The sequence below is a fragment of the Lepisosteus platostomus genome, chromosome 14, assembly GCF_059453375.1.
Source record: "Lepisosteus platostomus isolate fLepPlt1 chromosome 14, fLepPlt1.hap1, whole genome shotgun sequence".
NCBI classification, from domain to species: Eukaryota; Metazoa; Chordata; class Actinopteri; order Semionotiformes; family Lepisosteidae; genus Lepisosteus; species Lepisosteus platostomus.
The window spans coordinates 67,372-90,017 of NC_142624.1; the positions used below are offsets into that span (position 1 = coordinate 67,372).

A 22,646-nucleotide genomic window follows, 5' to 3' on the forward strand; every position below is an offset into this window, starting at 1 on the left:
CGGACTCGCTCAGCCCAGCGCTTACATTTCCCCGACAGTCCTGTGCTACAGCCTGCGACTCACCGCTTCTTCCTTTTCTTCTGCGAAATGTCCACAAAATACTCCAGCCAGCGCCGTTTTGACTAAAGTTTCGGCTTTGCCAGCTGTCTCCCTCTCGGAGGTCAGATCGAAACAACTTCTGCAGCACCGTTTCCCCAGCAACCACGTTTTATTTAACAAAGTAAAATAAACACAGGAGAAAAGTTTGCAAACATGCAGGCAGGATGAGCGCTGCAGACACATGCTGCTGCCCGGGTCCGTCTTGTGAAATAAACAGAATTTTGCACCCCAGGAACTAGACCCACGAGAACATAAGGAGAGCATGCAAACTCCACACACACAGCACCCCAGAAAACTGGAGCCACGAGAACATGAGCAGAGCATGCAAACTCCACACACACAGCACCCCAGGAACTAAATCCAGGCTCCCAGCGCTGCCACCCACTGCGCCGCCGTCTCTCACCTCCACTTGCAGATCATGACGCGACCGGAGACCGGAGACTCCTCACTCCTGCAGCAACACACCCCAGCAGGAGGAGGCGCCGACGGACTCGCTCATGGTGCAGTGAGCCCAGCGGTGTGAGGCTGGTGTCCAGCGCTGATATTTACCGACAGCCTGCGACTCACCGTTTCTTCCTTTTCTTCTGCATAATGTCCACAAAATACTCCAGCCAGCGCTTTTTAGACTAACGTTTCTGCTTTGCTCGCTGATTAGATTACAAAAGCCGACTGTTTACCTCCTAGAGGTCAGCTCGCACCAACTTCTGCAGCACCGTTTCCCCGGCAACCACGTTTTATTGACAAAGTAAAATAAACACAGGAGAAAAGTTTGCAAACAAGACGGGAGCTAAGAAACACGAGGACAGTGGGTTTGCTTTATGTGCCGGGTCGATTAACCAGCGCTGCAGACACGTGAAATACAAGAAAACATACACACAAGGGAACACATAAGAGAGACAAAGAAATACAAGACACGATAAATACGCTGAAATTGTATTAATATAATTCATTCTAATGTTCAATGAAATCAGCGAAACACATGGGCAGGGCAGGCCAGTAAACTACAGAGACTACATTACCCATAAGCCCTGTGGGCGACACCATTTTGACGTCATCGACTCATACTTTTGTATTTTTTATGAGACCAAAAACTACAAGAAAACGTAACGTAGCAGTCGTATTGTCAGGATACATGCAATAATACATGTACATTTTATGGAAAAAAAGATTCAACAAGGTAAATGCAGATAAGGCCCGTCCATGCTTCAACGTTCTTACAACACAGAAACAGACACATTTCAGAAAGACATTCTGAAATAAAATGTCTTTACATCCGTCTTAAACTGTTCAAACACGGTCTCCTCTCACACCATTCCCTTAATAATTATGTTGCGCAAGTATAATAATGTTTAAAAATACAAACGATATTTTCATCTTCCTTTTCAATGGGATTAAAATGTAACAAATTTATTTCTTTCCGATTTCAAGTCTTTCCGATAGCGCTTTGAGACTCAGCTCCGTGGACTCGTGTATCTCTGTCGCCACCCAGTGGACATTTCTCGGAAGTGTCACCGCCCGCCGGAATTCGGAAAAGTCCCGGGACTGAAGCTGTGTGACTGGACAAGAGCCTGTCTCCCGCCTCCTGCTGAAATCTCAGCGCCGATTGGACAAAAGCTGCTCACAGTCCGGATCCAGTAGAAGGCCGATCCACTCCGAGTTTTCCGTAGCCGGCAGTCCGGATCCAGTGGAAGGCCGATCCACTCCGGGTTTTCCGTAGCCGGCAGTCCGGATCCAGTGGAAGGCCGATCCACTCCGGGTTTTCTGTAGCCGGCAGTCCGGATCCAGTGGAAGGCCGATCCACTCCGGGTTTTCCGTAGCCGGCAGTCCGGATCCAGTGGAAGGTCGATCCACTCCGGGTTTTCTGTAGCCGGCAGTCCGGATCCAGTGGAAGGCCGATCCACTCCGGGTTTTCCGTAGCCGGCAGTCCGGATCCAGTGGAAGGCCGATCCACTCCGGGTTTTCCGTAGCCGGAAGTCCGGATCCGGTGGAAGGCCGATCCACTCCGGGTTTTCCGTAGCCGGCAGTCCGGATCCAGTGGAAGGCCGATCCACTCCGGGTTTTCCGTAGCCGGAAGTCCGGGTCCGGTGGAAAGGCCGATCCACTCCGGGTTTTCCGTAGCCGGAAGTCCGGGTCCGGTGGAAAGGCTGATCCACTCCGGGTTTTCCGTAGCCGGAAGTCCGGATCCTTTACGATGCACGCAAGACTACGTTACAGATCACCGGAGTACATTACACAGGCAAATAAAGATAAGGTACGCACAGCTTTCATGTTGTGATACTTAGACATGGTTTGGAGACGTTCCCTCGTGTGTATTTTGAATTATTCAAATGCGTGTCGCTTCAATTTGGAAGCGCATAATTTCAGTGCATGAGCTTACCCGTTATATTGGGCGAGATTTCACACGGATAATCAAACAAGAACGAGTTTGCCCTGGAATCCATTCCACTGCCCAACCTGAAAGTCAGAGCATGAGAACGGACGGATTGTATGGCGATTGTGGTGTTGCTCGACCACATCAATTAGGCGAGAAGTACAATCTGCTACTACGACATACGGTCTAATTATTCAATTTTCGATTATTTCTCATCTTTAGGCTATTTATACATCTAATAACGAGCAAGTATAATGATTAAGCCAATGATACATTATATTTTAGATTCGGTTCAGCAGTATTGAGCAGTAAAATAACATCAATTTGTCTACAGGAAATGTCAGAATTAGAAGCCTTCTTTACACCATTTTGCCGATCTGTTCAGAGTGTTTTAACAACAGAACAAAACAAAAACAAACGTAAGGTTTCTGGGCTGCTTTGAGAAAGACAATTATCATCTATATTACTTTTAAATCTATGCACACTGTGTATCTTTATCGGGTCGATTCAATGTACAATTTTGTACTGACGCCTTAACCTGATTATTCATACAAAATCTGTTTGACAATAGTCATGTTTGATTCCACTCACTTTCCCCAAAGAGGTGCTCCAAAATAGTTTGACAAGATATTGTGAGATTGCGAGAAGGATCTGAAGTATTTATTAGTACAAGTATAACTAAATTGTTTTCCTTGTAGTCTAATAAAGGTTGTAAATTCTTCCATAGTTTCTGATGGTATACTGTTAGTTTCTTAAAAGCATCAATACCTCTCTAGGAGTAGCTCTGGTTACGACGGATTGTTATCAGACGTATCACAAACATTATATCTATTCATAAAATCTGCTTGATTCTACATTTCATCATCCACACCAGTTAATTTGTTGACCCCGCTTATACTATTTTAAACCCAGTTTTCAAAGCACAGGTTTATTTTTTTCTCTGTATTCTAGATGATGTATCTATGGGAGGTATGTTTATCTATAAGAGTCCACGTGAGGAGAACTTCTTCATGGAAGCTGGCAAGTTTCAGGGGGGTTTCCAGCATCCAAATGACATTCAAGTAAAAAGTCTATACCCGCTAGTTCCTGAATGATTAAATTAGGGAAACATACACCACCTACTTTGCTTAATTTTGTAAATAGTACTCTGTCGGTATCGGTATTAGATGCTCTAAACCCTGTAGCATTTAGGCCTCCTTCTGCCCGTGTTTGACAAATAACAACCATGAATAAAGTTTTTTTTTTTTATTTTACTAAGGTAGAGAACATCAAATCACAAAATCACCTTTTTGAAAATCTTAATACCAAGATATTTAATCACATCTTTTACATGTATATTACGTACGGAGCAGACACTTTTCAACAGCCACCAGTTCACTTTTCTGATATGTAAAGAAAGACCAGATACAGAGGAAATGACTTGTAAAGGCATTTAATTGCTTTGTCCACCTCTGTGTGCTTTCTCAGAGAGAGTGTTGTATCCTCAGCCAATTGGGAACACCTGTAATCTCTTTATCCTGTACTTGAATACCCTGAAACTATTTGTTATAGGGGTGTAAGCAGTGGGAAGAGGAGTGGGCTCGTGTCGAATTGCCTTACCCGTTCCCAATCTGCAGGAGGTCCCACGACGGCAGGTAGCTGCTCCAGTCGCTGGAGCTCAGTTCGCTGTCGAGGGAGGACGAGGGCTCTGGCTCGGGGGAATCATGGCTCCACAGCTCCTACCTGTTGCAGAGTGTTTCTGCCCTGCCGATGGCCTCTGTGTTTTAGAAGGATCTGTCTCTTTTCGCTTGCTTACACCACAGGTTTCATCGACGATAGTGTGCATCCTGAAGCAGTGAGTTATCGGTCTTATTTCTACTGAGAAACAGTTCAAGCACTCACAAAACAATAACCAGGAGACGGTGTATGAAAAAGAATTGTAAGACTTGCAGAGTAGATTTGAATAGACAGTAGACGTCACACTGCGTGCTTGAATAGCAGAGATTCAATTCATTCTTTCCTGTAGGTTAACTTCCTGTTTGACATTGTTCCGCTGTCACTTCTTCACAAACTCATAACTCGCCGTGTTCAATTTTGTGTTGAGTTACAGGAACCTCAGCATCAGATGAAATCCTCTTCAGCGCCCCAGTGAGACTGGGGGACTTGCCAGATTTTCAGCTTTATCACTGGGTCCTTCGGCTCAGGGCTGTTGAGCAAAGTGCTCCCCTCTGCTGGAGAGCCACAGGGGCACTACAGAGCGGCCTCGTGTTCCCTGCTCCTGCCCGTGCCTGTGGACGGCCAGTGTGACCGCGCGCGAGACAAAGTAGTGCATTCGTGGTGTAAATACAGAATGTTCACTAGCTGACTGAGGAAAGTTACAGAGACGGGAGTATACGTTCTGAAATAATGTGAACCACTGTTACTACACACAGACAGACTACTTAAAAATCATGTGGCTTTTTAAGGTCGTTTTGTCTGCCTAAAGTACGTTAGATTTGTCACAGCAAAGAGTTTGAATACTTACAGAATGCAGCAGCTAGAATTGTTACTTGGAGCAGAAAGAATGACCACATAACCCCCATACTTCTCTCTCTTCATTGGCTTCCTCTCAGGTACAGGGCGGACTTCAAACTCCTTCTACTTACTTACAAGGCTCTCAGAGGTCAGGCACCTGTCCTGCCTCGCAGGGATGCTGCAGAGGAGAAATACTGTACACAGCATAGTTTCAGAGGCCTGTCTGTCCTGGGCTGGGCACCATGTGAGTTGAATGCTGCATCAGTGCCATGGATCCAAGAGGGGCATCATGGATACAGCTGTCGTTTAGGAGGATTCTGCTGGTCTGCAGAGACCTGCATGGGGTACTGACATACAGAGGACGTGATGGATGGATGGATTAATACCCGCATTCATTTCTTTCTTTTTTTTTAATGATATAATGTTAGCATGCCCAAAGGGGTTGGGCAGCCAGTTGACCTTGGACCCCTAGAGGATTTTATTCTCCTTACTGAGGAGTCTTTGGTTCCTTTCCTCCATTGTCTTCAGTTCTGTATTCACAAAATGTATATTTACCTGCATTGTTCAGCGCCTTGGGGCAACCTTGTTGTGAAAGGCGCTATATGAAAATAAATTGAATTGAATGGAATGACAGAGTCACGGCTTTTCCAGTTTCCTCTCCTATTATCTTCTTTATCTGCACTCTAAAACACAGTGAAACCTTGAACCTTTCAACTGGACCACTGCCGTTCTACATCAAAATGACTTTAACTAGGACGGAGACTTGAATGGGATGAAAAAGGAAAAGGCATTATTTGCAGGAAGAAATTAAACTGTTCCACCTGATCACTTGCTAAACAAAGTGATTCACTGGAGTGGAGGCGGTGAAAGCTTTGTGAATCAACTTACAAAAGGAAACATGTAAGAAACGTGGCTCCCATATTTAACCCTTGAAAAATCTATGAGTGTCATTTGGAGGTGAAAGTATTGTTCAATTATTCTAATAAAGCTCACTCAACTAAGACCCAGAAAAGTACCTCTCACCTAAGAGGAAATACCAACAAGTAGGATGTTCAAATGAAAAGCATTAAAAACTGAATGATCTTCAGTAGCTGAAATGATAATTGAACTCTGGGTCACAGTGCTCCTGAAAAAAAATCAAATTTCAGCAGACACCCAAGAACAGCAGGTGAGCACCATGCTGAGCCAGTGTATAAGTGTATGAATCACAGTTTCAAGGAGCTTTTTTCAGTTTCGTTCCACTGATCGGCCAACACGGGGGGAACTTCAGTCTTACTCGCCCTATTGCATTAAGAAACTGTACAACATTCTCCAATAAGAACTTGCGACCTCACCTAACGAAAAGCAATTTGCGTAGCAGGGAAAGACTGGACTCCCACTGGGGATTTTTGTTTTTCATCCCGATGGTGATGTGCACTATATAGAACGTTGCTGGACCCATGTGCAATTGGTGTCATTTCTAATCTAGAGGTCAAAGCTGTGAAACTTTCAAAGAGATGGAAGATCTCTTGCGAGACACCAATTCACAGAAGGGGCTAATGAGATCTTTGCTTGAAGTCTCATTGTGCTGCACTATTTCATTTTTCAGTGGGCACGACTCACAGGCATCTAAAATCATCTCAGTGACAGACTAAACAGGCCTCTCGCAAAGACTCGGGAACGGACACAGACCTTATCGTCTCTGCTCCTCGGGAAGCGTGCAGAGATCACATTAGATGTGTTGCTCAAGCTCTTTATTGTCACATACAGTAAACCCAGCAGTGTGGTCAGTGCGGGATGTGTTCTGTCCTGACGGCAGGGTCAGCAGCCAGAGGAGACCTGAAACACAAGACGGAGAGGTAAGACATTGATTCCGACAGAGAGAGCTTTCACACCGGGTTACTGGCAAGAGGAGCAATAAGAGAAGAGTTGTAAAGACACGCCGAAGAGAATATTCTCATCTAAGAGGAAATATTAACAAGTAGGATGTTAAAATGAAAAGCATTAAAAACTGCATGATCTTCAGTAGTGAAATGATTACTGAGCCCTGGGTCACGGACAGCAGGGGAGTGAATGAGTTGTTTATTTTGTTTCCTGTGAATTATGTAGAATTCACAACGTGTTCCAATTGTACAGGAAAACCATTGAGAGCAGATTCACTTCTTCTGCACCAGAATGAATGATTTCCATCTTCACTCTAGGGTACTGTACTTTACAGCACTGTATTGTATTCTGCATATATGTCTGTTATGTACACATTTTCTTTCTCACTTTGTCTCTCTGTCCATTTGTATCAGTTTGTTGGAGAGCACCATCACACCAGCATCACAACATTTATTCTACTGCCTTATTAAGCAAATGTCTCTACTAAATTCTTTTTATATATAAAACATTTTTTGACATGATATACACAAATGGCTAATTATACTTTCTGATTATATTTCCATCTTAGAAATGAAGCATTTCTCTCCTGCAGTTTGAGGTTGTTAAATAGAAAACTGGATCACTCCAGGGCCGAATCTTCTCCCTCTCTTACATTCGTTCACGAATGATCACAAGAGCAAACACATAGACTGGCTTCTCACAAAGTGTGTCAATGACACAGTCCCGGTCAGCTTACTAAAGGACCCAGAAAATCACCACGGGCCAGTCTGAACAGTTTCACGGAATGGTCTGTTGACTTCTCTTTGATGTTTCATGTTACAAGAGCAAAACAATACTCACTGATTTGAGGATAATTGCGCCATCCCTCCAGCCTACTGAAATGAACCGTCAGACTGCAGAAGCTGTCAGTGACTACAGGTCCTTGGGACTGGTCAGAGAAACCTGAGATGAAACAAACGTTGTGAGACCATTTATAAGCTTGTGACCTCAAATTAAACGGAAGTCAGACATTTTCAAAGGGGGCAATACTGCGGCACAGTGGTTAGCATCGCTGCCTCATAGCACCGGGGCCCTGGGTTTGATTCCAGGGGTGCTGTCTGTGTGGAGTCTGCATGTTTGTTCGCGCTGCAGGGGACACCTCACCCCCACAGACACAAACTCACACCACAACACAATCAACCCGCCAGTATCAGTTTGTGTTCAGTGCTGGGGAGGTGCCTTGTCCTTGCAGAACAAAAACAAGGTGATCAGGACTGACGGCAAGATTCAGGTATTCAAGTACCCAGTAAATCCAGGGCTCAAATGGGGGAACTGTTTCACGAGCTACACAACATCCTCACACACGATGACAGAGCCTTGGAAAGCCGTGTGGAGAGTGAGGTGCTCGTACCCAGCCGGAGTTAAAAGAGCACGCATTGAGCAGAGCAACTGAGCAAAAGCACACTATCGATCTACCCAACCCAGAAAAGCACACATCTCTGTGATACAGAGGCTAAGGCAACATGTGAGTAAAGGATTTTGAATCAGCAATTGTGCTGATGAGCCAGTCAGCAATTTTTCAGAAACAGCAAACATGTCGTCAGCCTCCAGGAGCTGCAGAAGACTGTGAGATATAAAGGAGTGAAACCAGGGCAGGAGAAACTGATTCCTCGTGTAGGAAGCTGAGGAAAAAGATGCACACCCTGCAGACTGAAAGGAAGACAGCACAAACTATCAGTAATGTCAGCCTAGAAGAAAGTGTAGTGCAGTGTGTTGCAACTAAGTTTTTGTTCAATATTTGTTTTGTCTGAAAGAGACTGTTTTGATCAGATACATGCAATACTATTTCTTTCTCATTCTCTGTCTTTGTATGTCTTATTTGGATCACACCATAAAGTTCATAACCCAGCCAGTTGCTTTGGCTCTGAAAGCATCCCTCAGCAGGGACAGCCCTGATCCCCAAACACAGGGCTGCCCTTCCCACTGCCCGTCTGCTCTCTGCCCAGTGGAAGTAGCGTTTCTGCCCCACAGCTGTGTGAGAGAAGATGACCTGAGAGCACTAACCCACCTCTGGAGAGGGAAGAGTCTCAGCTGGAAGGGAGGAGGAGCTGCCGGGCTGCCGCAGACAAGGCGCCGCTGAAATGATAGAGAAATCTTTTAGAATCAAACGTCACCTGGCTCAGTGTTTAAGCTGTAGTACATGATCACATTAGATTATTAAAACATGCAGACTGCCATTTCCATTCTGTACAAACAAAGGGTTTTCCATTGTAGAAAACACCACTGCAAATCCAAAGCGGAGTGCACTGGGACTGCAGTCCAGAGAAACCCATCATGTTACAAGAACTGGAGGCCATTTCACACCAAAACTGTACAATAGGATTCTTTCTGCACACCCAGTACTGGGGGCTGTGTCAGAGGCTCCTCACCGTTCTGTGATGATTTTAGCCGTCGAATCGGGCAGGAGGCAGGCGCTCTTCGGGAGCTCTGCTCGCGTGCTATAACTCGGACCACGCGATGGCACAATTGCTTCCTACATACAAACAGAAACTTCAAACAACAAAACCCAACAAGAAATCTGTGCACACTTGGACTCCTGCTGCAGCTGAGGAGCTGTCACGCACACACCTCCTGTGTGGGTAGTGTTGGCCGTAGGACGTGTTGTTCACAGAGAGAAAAAATACACCATAGCAAGTCAGCACTCAAACAAACCAAAAGGCCAGTTTTATTGAAGTTGACGCAGCTGGCCACACAAACACTCACTGGGTCTCTTCACCAGGTATCCACACAGACAGCACCCCAGGAAACCAGACCCATGAGAACAGGGGCAGAGCATGCAGACTCCACACAGACAGCACCCCATGAACAGGACCCATGAGAACACGGGCAGAGCATGCAGACTCCACACAGACAGCACCCCATGAACAGGACCCATGAGAACACGGGCAGAGCATGCAAACTCCACACAGACAGCACCGCAGGAACTAAATCCAGGCTCCCAGCGCTGCCACCCACTGCGCCGCCGTCTCTCACCTCCACTTGCAGATCATGACGCGACCGGAGACCGGAGACTCCTCACTCCTGCAGCAACACACCCCAGCAGGAGGAGGCGCCGACGGACTCGCTCATGGCGCAGTGAGCCCAGCGGTGTGAGGCTGGTGTCCAGCGCTGATGTGTCCCTGATAGTCCTGTCCCACAGCCTGCGAGTCACCGTTTCTTCCACAAAATACTCCAGCCAGCGCTTTTTAGACTCAGGTTTCTTAAGTTTCTGTTTCTCTCGGAGATTAGATTAAAAAAGCCGCCTGTTGACCTGCTGGAGGTCAGACCCGCTCCGGCAACAACTACTGCAGCTCCGTTGCCCCGGCAACCACGTTTTATTTAACAAAGTAAAATAAACACAGGAGACAAACAAGACAAGACAAGAGAGCTCAGAAACCCACAGACACGACGGCAGTGGGTTTTGTTTCTGTGTCGAGTTGATAAACCAGGCAGGACGAGCGCTGCAAACACACTAGAGTACACATAACACAATCAGGGGTACACAAGACTCCTGCTCTTTACACAAACAGGTTCAACAGGTCAATAAAGAGCAGGTCGGCACAGCTGTCATGATGTCTCATTTACAAAGAGTCTAAAGATTTGCTCGTCTCTTCCCAGAGCAGCTTCACTCCGGAGAGCAAGAAACAGCTCCTGCCGAGTCCGTCTTGTAAGACAGACATAGAAATCCGCGACACGGTAAATACACTGACATTGTATAATTAATTCTGATGCTCAATCAAATCTGCGGAACACGTGTGGAGCGCAGTCCAGAGCACTATAGAGACTACATTTCCCACAAGCCCTGTGGCGACTTCCTTTTGACGTAATCGAGTCGCGTCTTTTTATTTTTAATTATAACAACAATACATGCCATAAAAACAAGAATACATATAACACAGAGTATAGTCAGGGGTACATACGATAAAACATGTACATGTTATGGAAAAAGATTAAACAAGTAATCTTGTTTAATAGTAAACAAAAGCAGATGAGGTCCGTACATGTTTCAAATTGTCTGTACAGACGCATTTACATCCGTTTTAAAGTGTTTAAACATGGGTCTCCTCTCACAGCATTTCGTTAATTATTATATCGTGGAAGTATCATATTTTTTTTAAATACAAACGATATTTTCATATTACTTTCAATAGCTTTAAAATGTAGTATTATTTAACTTCTTTAAAAGTAATGTCAATATTAGTTTCCTTCTTTACGTTATCTTTCAGAGTTGCTGTCACAAACGTCACAGTTATCATCTGTATTGATTTTCAATCTCTGCACAACGAGGATCTGTACGGAGGCGCTATTGGACTCGCCGCCATAGACTCGTGTATCTCTGTCGCCGCCCGGTGGACATTTCCCGAAAGTGCAGTTCTTTTTAACTTTTTATTGTAGCAATAAAAATAGATACAATACAAACAAGAGTATATTTATAGCACATCAATAATTCCATCAGGGCTACATAGTATAATATATTTACACTTCTGAAAAAAAGATTAAACCAGGTAAATAAAGATAAGGGCTGATATAGCCTGTAAATACACTTTTACATCTATTTAAAATGTTCTAACGAAGCTGCCCGAGGAAAGAACGTACTGTTTTGATTACATGAATCAGAGATTGTGACTCTGCCTTTAGCTTCCCATTCCTTCCAAACAATTTCAATTTCACACCTCTGGTTGTGCCAGAGGGTCCCCAGCACTGCTGTCACCTCTTCTGTACTCCTCCTATGCTAACAGCTGTGTATCTACTGCTGACTCCGTGAAAGGAATCAAGACTCCAGATGATCCCACCCAAATAAAAAAAAAATTCTGGAGTGGAAGGAGGTCTCTGCTTTAGTCGGCTGGTGCCGTGAAAACAACCTCCAACTCTATATAACTCCAACTGCCTGTGTCTCAGGAAGCCCTGGTCCGTTTGTAATGGAAAACCATTGAGAGCACTAGAATGACTGATTTCCATCTTCACTCTAGGTCACTGTGCTGAACAGCACATTACTGTATTCTGCATATGATATGTCTGTTATTTACACCTTTTCTTTCTCACTTTGTCTCTCTGTCCGTTTGGATCAGGTATTTGGAGAGCACCACCACACCAGCCAAACTACCCAAACAGTTGCTTAGGCACTCAAGTGGACTTGATCAAATTAAACTTTCCAACCTAAACAGGAAAATGACAGTTTAAATGGATTCTACTGCCTTATTAATCATATTTCTCTTCTAAATTCTTTTAAAATAAAAACAAATATTTCTGACATGATACACACAAATAGCTATTTTTATACTTTCTGGTTATATTTCAATCTTATAAATGAAGCATTTCTTTCCTGCGGTTTGAGGTTGTTAAAGAGAAAGACCCCATACTATCACAACCCCCTTTACAGGCTGGTGAAAGAGGTGAAATGAGGTAGCGGAGGTGTAATTGGACAGCAAACTCTCACCTGCTGCTTGCCAGGACAGGAATCTTACAAAGGTCCCCTCCTCCCAGGAGGGTCACAGTAACAAATACTAAACACGAATGATTACAGTTCAGGGCCCCAGCACTGCCACCCACTAAAATAAACATGACACACAAGAGAACCCATAAGTCAGTCATAGAAATCCATGACACGACAAACACGCTGAAATGGTACAATATAATTAATTCTGATGTTCAATCAAATCACCGAAACACGTGGGCAGTGCGGGCCAGAGAACTACAGAAACTACATTACCCATACGCCCCGTGGGCGACTTCCTTCTGACGTCATCGACTCGCGCCTTTTGAACGTCATTTTCATTTTTGGTTTATTGTATTTATTTTGTATTTTGTATCCATGTACATACATTCATTCATTACTCTTGTTTGCAATGCAATGTATTCTTTGCTGTTGAAAATGCTTAAATATTTTTAAAATTAAAATAACTTATTAATACGAACATTACTAACGGTATTTTAATTAAAAAAAACTTTCGGTGAAATTTTGCTGAATGACCACCAAGCGGCGCCATTGGCACATCATTGTAAGAATAATCATTTCTAAGAAATTTTCCAGTTTAATTCCACTGACCGGCCATCAGAGGGGCACTTTACTCGTCCTGCTGCTTCTCTTGAATGAATAATTGCTTAAATTATTGTCTGGTTAAATTGCTTGGTGCTAAGTATTTGTAATATAGGATTGCTCATGTCTGATCTGGAACCCGAGATGGAAGTTTAACATGTGTGATTCACTGAGGTGGAGGGGTGGGAAATGACTGAAAGAAGTCTTGCCATGCTGTATTATTAATAGTAGTAGCAGTATTGTCATATTAACACGAATCCTCAGACTCACTAACATCTCCAATAGAACGACAATCTCACACATCAAATATTAGAGGACCCTTCCTTTATACCTAAAAGCTTTCAGTTGTTGGACAATGAAAAGAGTGCTTGCAGGAATCTAATTACTGTTGTTATAAACTCATTACAAGCTAATTGTCTCATTTCTTTTTTTTTCTTTCTTCTCTTTTCAGCAGCAAATAAACCCTTACATTACTTGATCCCTTACATTTCAAAACGCTCTGAATCAAACCAACAAATCGGGCATAAATTTAAACCATGTTTTTGAGAAACTAGCCTTAAAATCAAAATGACTACATTCATATGAAACACACTCAGAAACAATATCAAATGGTTTGATACAGAGTGCAGAAACAACTGAAGAGAACTACCAGAACTAAAACAACACCACACCACTCTGAACTGCGCCTCAGATACTGTGAGATGGTTAGACACTACATGCACACCCTAAAGAAGATAAGCACATACACAAACAGACAACTCTCAGACCACGAAAGGCCTGTAGCCAAGACACAGTCAACAACGCTTGACCCAACTGCAGCTCAGACCTGCAGCAAAGCCTGCTCAAACTCCTCAACCTCGTCCTGACGGCCGGCTGTTTCCCTGAGGCCGGGAATCAAGGACTGATCACTCCCGTCCGTAAGAATGGAGACAGACTCGACCCCGACAGGTACCGGAGCTTCAGTGTGAACAGTAACCTGGGGAAGGAACTCTGTCGTAACTTGAATATCTGATAACCGGCCCTCCTTACTGAGCACAATGTCCCGCATTAGAGTCAGACTGGCTTCCTACCAAACCGCCACACATCCCATCACATTCACACCTGGGCACTGCCAGCCCATCTGGACCCAGAACAGCAGAGCCTGGCATTGCTGGAGCAGGACTGTCAATCTGTAGAAACATCCGCCTTGCGCAGAGAAAAACAGCTAACAGCGAGTGCAGGGCTGAATTAGGCCAGTACCCACTATTGATAAACATACAGAACAGAGTAATCAGACACTTGTTACACCTGAGAAACAGAGGCCACAATTCATACCACCACTAGGCCCTGCTGATCCCAGAGTACAGCTGGTGTTGACACCAGTCAGTCTCAGGACAGCACAGCTACAGCAACACCAATCACAATCATCCAAATGCGGAGGGGACTGCAGTCCAGAGAAACCCAGCATTTGACAAGGACTGGAGGCCATTTCGCACCACAACTGTAGAACAGGATTCTTTCTGCACACCCAGTACTGGGGGCTGTGTCGGAGGCTCCTCACCAGAAGAGACTTGCATTCCTGTTGGCTCCTCTCGTTCTGTGATGATTTTAGACGTCGAATCGGGCAGGAGGCAGGCGCACTTCGGGAGCTCTCGTCCCGTGCTATAACTCGGACCACGCGATGGCACAATTGCTTCCTACATACAAACAGAAACTTCAAACAACAAACCCCAACAAGAAATCTGTGCACACTTGGACTCCTGCTTCAGCCGAGGAGCTGTCACGCACACACCTCCTGTGTGGGTAGTGTTGGCCGTAGGACCTGTTGTTCACAGAGAGAAAAAATACACCATAGCAAGTCAGCACTCAAACAAACCAAAAGGCCAGTTTTATTGAAGTTGACACAGCTGGCCACTCAAACACTCACTGCGTCTCTTCACCAGGTATCAGAAACAAAATAAAGGAACAATCTTTTTATCATATCCACTCGCACCTTGCTCTCATTTCCAGACTCCTAACTCACCACTCCCAACAAACCCCAGTGCTCGCAACACCCTTTAAATAGGATTTGGCCCGTACCACTATGGATACAATAGGTGTAAAACAGAAAATTCAAAAGACAAACAACACATAGCACAGCAGTCCGGACTACTTGGACACACAAATACATGAAACCCTTAACAATTCACAGGACAGACAATCAGCAGATCGTCTATACCTAGTTGCCATTTTTCGCAATAACATTAGGCTCTGATAACCTCCCCTCTCAGCATTCCAGCAATGTTATGTTCCTCTAGCTAAGCTTCAGGCATAAAACCAGTCTCCTATCTGTTTGCAACCTTTTGACCTTTCTGAGGATCCCTCGGAACAAATAGACACTGGAGTCTCCTCTCACGCAGTGCTGTTAAGACTTAAACTAGTGGCATCCTACACTATGCTTTGTTCCTTTAGGACCATTTCTCTAAAAATAGTGTTCTCTACCTTTTGTTTCCCCTCCTGTCCACAGCTGGAACAACTGTTTGCTAACAAAGACTGTTTATCTGTCTGGAAAGGTCTCCAAACTGTTACCAATTACAAAAGAAAATCCCCTCAGATACATCTTGATCACTCTCTACCAGATTAACACATTTTACAGCAGGCCTGAAACACAAAGGATCTCCAACGACCTTGTCCATGGCAGTCTCGCAACTCGTCCAAATAATTCACATCCTGGGGATGAGCTATTGTCCCCCACTCAACTGGAGTGCCACACCCACTCACACTCAATCTCTCACGAAGACTTGACGCTGTTAACAAGCCTTGAGAATGCCCTGTGAAGCAAAGAACAGGATGTGTTAAGGCTGTAAAAAGGCAGCAGGATGTGTAAAACTGTAAAAAGGCAGCAGGACCTGACTGTGTATCTCCAGCCACACTACAGCCCTGTGCTGGCCAACTCGCTCCAATCTTTACAGACATTTTTAAGCAATCATTGTCCCAGTGCACAGTGCCAGACTGCTTCAAATCTTCTGTTATTGTTCCTGTTCCAAAAAAGGACACAAGAACCTGCCTTAATGCCTACAGACCCGTCGCACTAACGTCAGAACTGGCGCGTCTTCCCAACACGTTCGTGTCAGAGTGAGGTGACCCCTCAAACAAGAATTATTTCCTGCCTCATATACGACTACGGCACCTAGCAATGCAACAGGTTCTGTTGATCTCCCAGATCCACCAATGCCCACACAGGCCAGCGACAAGCATGTGTATCGTATAAGTGACCTTTTTATTTTCTATCCACATTCACCATCAGCCAAAGACACAACAAAAACAGCAGCAACAAAAGGTCCTTCCAAGGGTCATAATGAATCCAGAGGGACGGCAGTCTTTTCTGTCAAGTACCGAAGAGTGGCCACTCGAACGATTCTTCTTCGTACCTGTAAAGTCTTTGATGGCCCCAGTGAACGAGAGGCCGGTCCCATTTCCCCAGACTCCGTTCAGGTTCCACTAGAAATCCTCCCGCGAACTGTATTCCATTCCCCTCAGTTTGGAGCGGCTAGCCGGGCCGGTTTCTCGCTCCTTGCCTTCAGGTTTTAAAAGTCTCTGTACAGTACCTCTGTTCCGATGCCACTGTCTCCCGTGGTCGTCAATCGGTCCTTGCCTCCGCGAACTCGCGCTCCGCAGCTTCCCTTGTGCTGCCTGTGTCGTCTCCCAGGTCTGGTGGGAATCGGGAGCCCGCTCCGTTCCGGCTCAGATGGTTTTATTCCTCCCCTCAGCCCATCTCCCTCAGGGGGTTTTCCACTGTCCCTGTCAGAAAGGGGCTTGCCCAGTATTTTACCGGGAGGAAGCTCGTGTGGCTGAAGAGTGTGAGAGTGCCGAGCTTAGGTGTTATGGGCCCTTATCACTTCTTTGTTCACTCTCTGGGTCGGAGAAACCTGAAAAGAGACAAACGTTGTGAGACCATTTATAAGCTTGGTGACCTCGAATTAAACAGAACAATAGCAACACTGTTCTACAAACCTTTCATTGAAAGGGTTTTCAAACACTGTCCCACTTGCTGGTTTGGCAACATCAGTAGCTGGAATTGAATATGCAGCCATTAGTCTGCCTGGCAAAAAACAACCGGTCTCTCCAGTGGTCTGCATACAAGTGAACACACAAACCCCATACTATTAAAACCCCCTTTAGGGCACACTCACACCACAACACAATCAACCCGACAGACTCACCAACACTGGACTGCAGAAGCGGCAGGAAACCCTTGAGAACATGAGCAGAGCATGCAAACTCCACACAGACTGCACTCCAGGAAACCAGACACATGAGAACATGTGCAGAGCATGTGCGCCGTCTCTCAGCCTTTCACTTCCACATGCAGATCAGGACCCGACCGGAGACTCCTTAGTTTTCTTCTGCGAAATGTCCACAAAATACTCCAGCCAGCGCCTTTTAGACTTTAGAAGTTTCGGCTTTGCCAGCTGTCTCCCTCCCGGAGGTCAGATCGAAACAACTTCTGCAGCACCGTTTCCCCAGCAACCACGTTTTATTTAACAAAGTAAAATAAATACAGGAGAAAAGTTTGCAAACATGCAGGCAGGATGAGCGCTGCAGACACATGCTGCTGCCCGGGTCCGTCTTGTGAAATAAACAGAATTTTGCACCCCAGGAACTAGACCCACGAGAACATAAGGAGAGCATGCAAACTCCACACACACAGCACCCCAGAAAACTGGAGCCACGAGAACATGAGCAGAGCATGCAAACTCCACACAGACAGCACCCCAGGAACTAAATCCAGGCTCCCAGCGCTGCCACCCACTGCGCCGCCGTCTCTCACCTCCACTTGCAGATCAGGACGCGACCGGAGACCGGAGACTCCTCACTCCTGCAGCAACACACCCCAGCAGGAGGAGGCGCCGACGGACTCGCTCATGGTGCAGTGAGCCCAGCGGTGTGAGGCTGGTGTCCAGCGCTGATATTTACCGACAGCCTGCGACTCACCGTTTCTTCCTTTTCTTCTGCATAATGTCCACAAAATACTCCAGCCAGCGCTTTTTAGACTAACGTTTCTGCTTTGCTCGCTGATTAGATTACAAAAGCCGACTGTTTACCTCCTAGAGGTCAGCTCGCAACAACTTCTGCAGCACCGTTTCCCCGGCAACCACGTTTTATTGACAAAGTAAAATAAACACAGGAGAAAAGTTTGCAAACACGACGGGAGCTAAGAAACACGAGGACAGTGGGTTTGCTTTATGTGCCGGGTCGATTAACCAGCGCCGCAGACAAGTGAAATACAAGAAAACATACACACAAGGGAACACATAAGAGAGACAAAGAAATACAAGACACGATAAATACGCTGAAATTGTATCAATATAATTCATTCTAATGTTCAATGAAATCAGCGAAACACATGGGCAGGGCAGCCCAGTGAACTACAGAGACTACATTACCCATAAGCCCTGTGGGCGACACCATTTTGACGTCATCGACTCATACTTTTGTATTTTTTATGAGACCAAAAACTACAAGAAAACGTAACGTACCAGTCGTATTGTCAGGGTACATGCAATAATACATGTACATTTTATGGAAAAAAAGATTCAACAAGGTAAATGCAGATAAGGCCCGTCCATGCTTCAACGTTCTTTCAACACAGAAACAGACACATTTCAGAAAGACATTCTGAAATAAAATGTCTTTACATCCGTCTTAAACTGTTCAAACACGGTCTCCTCTCACACCATTCCCTTAATAATTATGTTGCGCAAGTATAATAATGTTTTAAAATACAAACGATATTTTCATCTTCCTTTTCAATGGGATTAAAACGTAACAAATGTATTTCCGATTTCAAGTCTTTCCGATAGCGCTTTGAGACTCAGCTCCGTGTATCTCTGTCGCCACCCAGTGGACATTTCTCGGAAGTGTCACCGCCCGCCGGAATTCGGAAAAGTCCCGGGACTGAAGCTGTGTGACTGGACAAGAGCCTGTCTCCCGCCTCCTGCTGAAATCTCAGCGCCGATTGGACAAAAGCTGCTCACAGTCCGGATCCAGTGGAAGGCCGATCCACTCCGGGTTTTCCGTAGCCGGCAGTCCGGATCCAGTGGAAGGCCGATCCACTCCGGGTTTTCCGTAGCCGGCAGTCCGGATCCAGTGGAAGGCCGATCCACTCCGGGTTTTCCGTAGCCGGCAGTCCGGATCCAGTGGAGTGGCCGATCCACTCCGGGTTTTCCGTAGCCGGAAGTCCGGGTCCGGTGCAAAGGCCGATCCACTCCGGGTTTTCCGTAGCCGGAAGTCCGGGTCCGGTGCAAAGGCCGATCCACTCCGGGTTTTCCGTAGCCGGAAGTCCGGATCCTTTACGATGCACGCAAGACTACGTTACAGATCACCGGAGTACATTATACAGTCAAATAAAGATAAGGTACGCACAGCTTTCATGTTGTGATACTTAGACATGGTTTGGAGACGTTCCCTCGTGTGTATTTTGAATTATTCAAATGCGTGTCGCTTTAATTTGGAAGCGCATCATTTCAGTGCATGAGTTTACCTGTTATATTGGGCGAGTTTTCACACGGATAATCAAACAAGAACGAGTTTGCCCTGGAATCCATTCCACTGCCCAACCTGAAAGTCAGAGCATGAGAACGGACGGATTGTATGGCGATTGTGGAGTTGCTCGACCACATCAAGTAGGCGAGAAGTACACTCTGCTACTACGACATACGGTCTAATTATTCAATTTTCGATTATTTCTCATCTTTAGGCTATTTCTACATCTAATAACGAGCAAGTATAATGATTAAGCCAATGATACATTATATTTTAGATTCGGTTCAGCAGTATTGAGCAGTAAAATAACATCAATTTGTCTACAGGAAATGTCAGAATTAGAAGCCTTCTTTACACCATTTTACCGATCTGTTCAGAGTGTTTTAACAACAGAAAAAACAAAATCAAACGTAAGGTTTATGGGCTGCTTTGAGATAGACAATTATCATCTATATTACTTTTAAATCTATGCACACTGTGTATCTTTACCGGGTCGATTCAATGTACAATTTTGTACTGACGCCTTAACCTTATTATTCATACAAAATCTGTTTGACAATAGTCATGTTTGATTCCACTCACTTTCCCCAAAGAGGTGCTCCAAAATAGTTTGACAAGATATTGTGAGATTGCGAGAGGGATCTGAAGTATTTATTAGTACAAGTATAACTAAATTGTTTTCCTTGTAGTCTAATAAAGGTTGTAAATTCTTCCATAGTTTCTGATGGGCTACTGTTAGTTTCTTAAAAGCATCAATACCTAGTTCCTGAATGATTAAATTAGGGAAACATACATCACCTACTTTGCTTAATTTTGTAAATAATACTGTCGGTATCGGTATTAGATGCTCTAAACCCTGTAGCATTTAGGCCTCCTTCTGCCCGTGTTTGACAAATAGCAACCATGAATAAAGTTTTTTTTTTATTTTACTAAGGTAGAGAACATCAAATCACAAAATCACCTTTTTGAAAATCTTAATACCAAGATATTTAATCACATCTTTTACATGTATATTACGTACGGAGCAGACACTTTCCAACAGCCACCAGTTCACTTTTCTGATATGTAAAGAAAGACCAGAAACAGAGGAAATGACTTGTATACGCATTTAATTGCTTTGTCCACCTCTGTGTGCTTTCTCAGAATGAGAGTTGTATCCTCAGCCAATTGGGAACACCTGTCATCTCTTTATCCTGTACTTGAATAATACCCTGAAACTATTTGTTATAGGGGTGTAAGCAGTGGGAAGAGGAGTGGGCTCGTGTCGAATTGCCTTACCCGTTCCCAATCTGCAGGAGGTCCCACGACGGCAGGTAGCTGCTCCAGTCGCTGGAGCTCAGTTCGCTGTCGAGGGAGGACGAGGGCTCTGGCTCGGGGGAATCACGGCTCCACAGCTCCTACCTGTTGCAGAGTGTTTCTGCCCTCCCGATGGCCTCTGTGTTTTAGAAGGATCTGTCTCTTTTCGCTTGCTTACACCACAGGTTTCATCGACGATAGTGTGCATCCTGAAGCAGTGAGTTATCGGTCTTATTTCTACTGAGAAACAGTTCAAGCACTCACAAAACAATAACCAGGAGACAGTGTATGAAAAAGAATTGTAAGACTTGCAGAGTAGATTTGAATAGACAGTGGATGTCACACTGCGTGCTTGAATATCAGAGATTCAATTCATTCTTTCCTGTAGGTTAACTTCCTGTTTGACATTGTTCCGCTGTCACTTCTTCACAAACTCATAACTCGCCGTGTTCAATTTTGTGTTGAGTTACAGGAACCTCAGCATCAGATGAAATCCTCTTCAGCGCCCCAGGGAGACTGGGGGACTTGCCAGATTTTCAGCTTTATCACTGGGTCCTTTGGCTCAGGGCTGTTGAGCAAAGTGCTCCCCTCTGCTGGAGAGCCACAGGGGCACTACAGAGCGGCCTCGTGTTCCCTGCTCCTGCCCGTGCCTGTGGACGGCCAGTGTGACCGCGCGCGAGACAAAGTAGTGCATTCGTGGTGTAAATACAGAATGTTCACTAGCTGACTGAGGAAAGTTACAGAGATGGGAGTATACGTTCTGAAATAATGTGAACCACTGTTACTACACACAGACGGACTACTTAAAAATCATGTGGCTTTTTAAGGTCGTTTTGTCTGCCTAAAGTACGTTAGATTTGTCACAGCAAAGAGTTTGAATACTTACAGAATGCTGCAGCTAGAATTGTTACTTGGAGCAGAAAGAATGACCACATAACCCCCATACTTCTCTCTCTTCATTGGCTTCCTCTCAGGTACAGGGCGGACTTCAAACTCCTTCTACTTACTTACAAGGCTCTCAGAGGTCAGGCACCTGTCCTGCCTCGCAGGGATGCTGCAGAGGAGAAATACTGTCTGTCATGGGCTGGGCACCATGTGAGTTGAATGCTGCATCAGTGCCATGGATCCAAGAGGGGCATCATGGATACAGCTGTCGTTTGGGAGGATTCTGCTGGTCTGCAGAGACCTGCATGGGGTACTGACATACAGATAACGTGATGGATGGATGGATTAATACCCGCATTCATTTCTTTCTTTTTTTTTAATGATATAATGTTAGCATGCCCAAAGGGGTTGGGCAGCCAGTTGACCTTGGACCCCTAGAGGATTTTATTCTCCTTACTGAGTCTTTGGTTCCTTTCCTCCATTGTCTTCAGTTCTGTATTCACAAAATGTATATTTACCTGCATTGTTAAGCGCCTTGGGGCAACCTTGTTGTGAAAGGCGCTATATGAAAATAAATTGAATTGAATGGAATGACAGAGTCACGGCTTTTCCAGTTTCCTCTCCTATTATCTTCTTTATCTGCACTCTAAAACACAGTGAAACCTTGAACCTTTCAACTGGACCACTGCCGTTCTACATCACAATGACTCTAACTAGGACGGAGACTTGAATGGGATGAAAAAGGAAAAGGCATTATTTGCAGGAAGAAATTAAACTGTTCCACCTGATCACTTGCTAAACAAAGTGATTCACTGGAGTGGAGGCGGTGAAAGCTTTGTGAATCAACTTACAAAAGGAAACATGTAAGAAACGTGGCTCCCATATTTAACCCTTGAAAAATCTATGAGTGTTATGTGGAGGTGAAAGTATTGTTCAATTATTCTAATAAAGCTCACTCAACTAAGACCCAGAAAAGTACCAGAAAAGTACCTCTCACCTAAGAGGAAATACTAACAAGTAGGATGTTCAAATGAAAAGCATTAAAAACTGAATGATCTTCAGTAGCTGAAATGATTATTG

The 22,646-nt window shown here is 44.9% G+C and overlaps 3 long non-coding RNA genes across 6 annotated transcripts; 2 read left to right on the plus strand and 1 right to left on the minus strand.

Annotated features, from left to right (window-relative positions):
• The first annotated feature begins 4,310 nt into the window (after positions 1–4,310).
• LOC148648474 (uncharacterized) lies at positions 4,311–5,591 on the plus strand. Its single transcript, XR_015926405.1, has 2 exons — positions 4,311–4,772; positions 5,062–5,591. It is a non-coding gene; the product is annotated as an uncharacterized LOC148648474 (long non-coding RNA).
• A 1,088-nt stretch (positions 5,592–6,679) lies between these two features.
• Positions 6,680–17,664, minus strand: LOC148648475 (uncharacterized). 4 transcript variants are annotated; one of them, XR_015926402.1, is made up of 5 exons: positions 9,839–10,209; positions 9,235–9,338; positions 8,874–8,941; positions 7,667–7,768; positions 6,680–6,781 (listed from the first exon to the last, which is right to left on the minus strand). It is a non-coding gene; the product is annotated as an uncharacterized LOC148648475 (long non-coding RNA). The 4 variants fall into 4 exon arrangements; XR_015926401.1 differs by having other exon boundaries at positions 9,235–10,209; XR_015926400.1 differs by lacking the exons at positions 8,874–8,941; positions 9,235–9,338; positions 9,839–10,209 and adding an exon at positions 16,854–17,664.
• Positions 17,665–19,120: 1,456 nt separating this feature from the next.
• On the plus strand, positions 19,121–22,157 carry LOC148648476 (uncharacterized). Its single transcript, XR_015926406.1, has 2 exons — positions 19,121–19,257; positions 21,656–22,157. It is a non-coding gene; the product is annotated as an uncharacterized LOC148648476 (long non-coding RNA).
• The last annotated feature ends 489 nt before the right edge of the window (positions 22,158–22,646 follow it).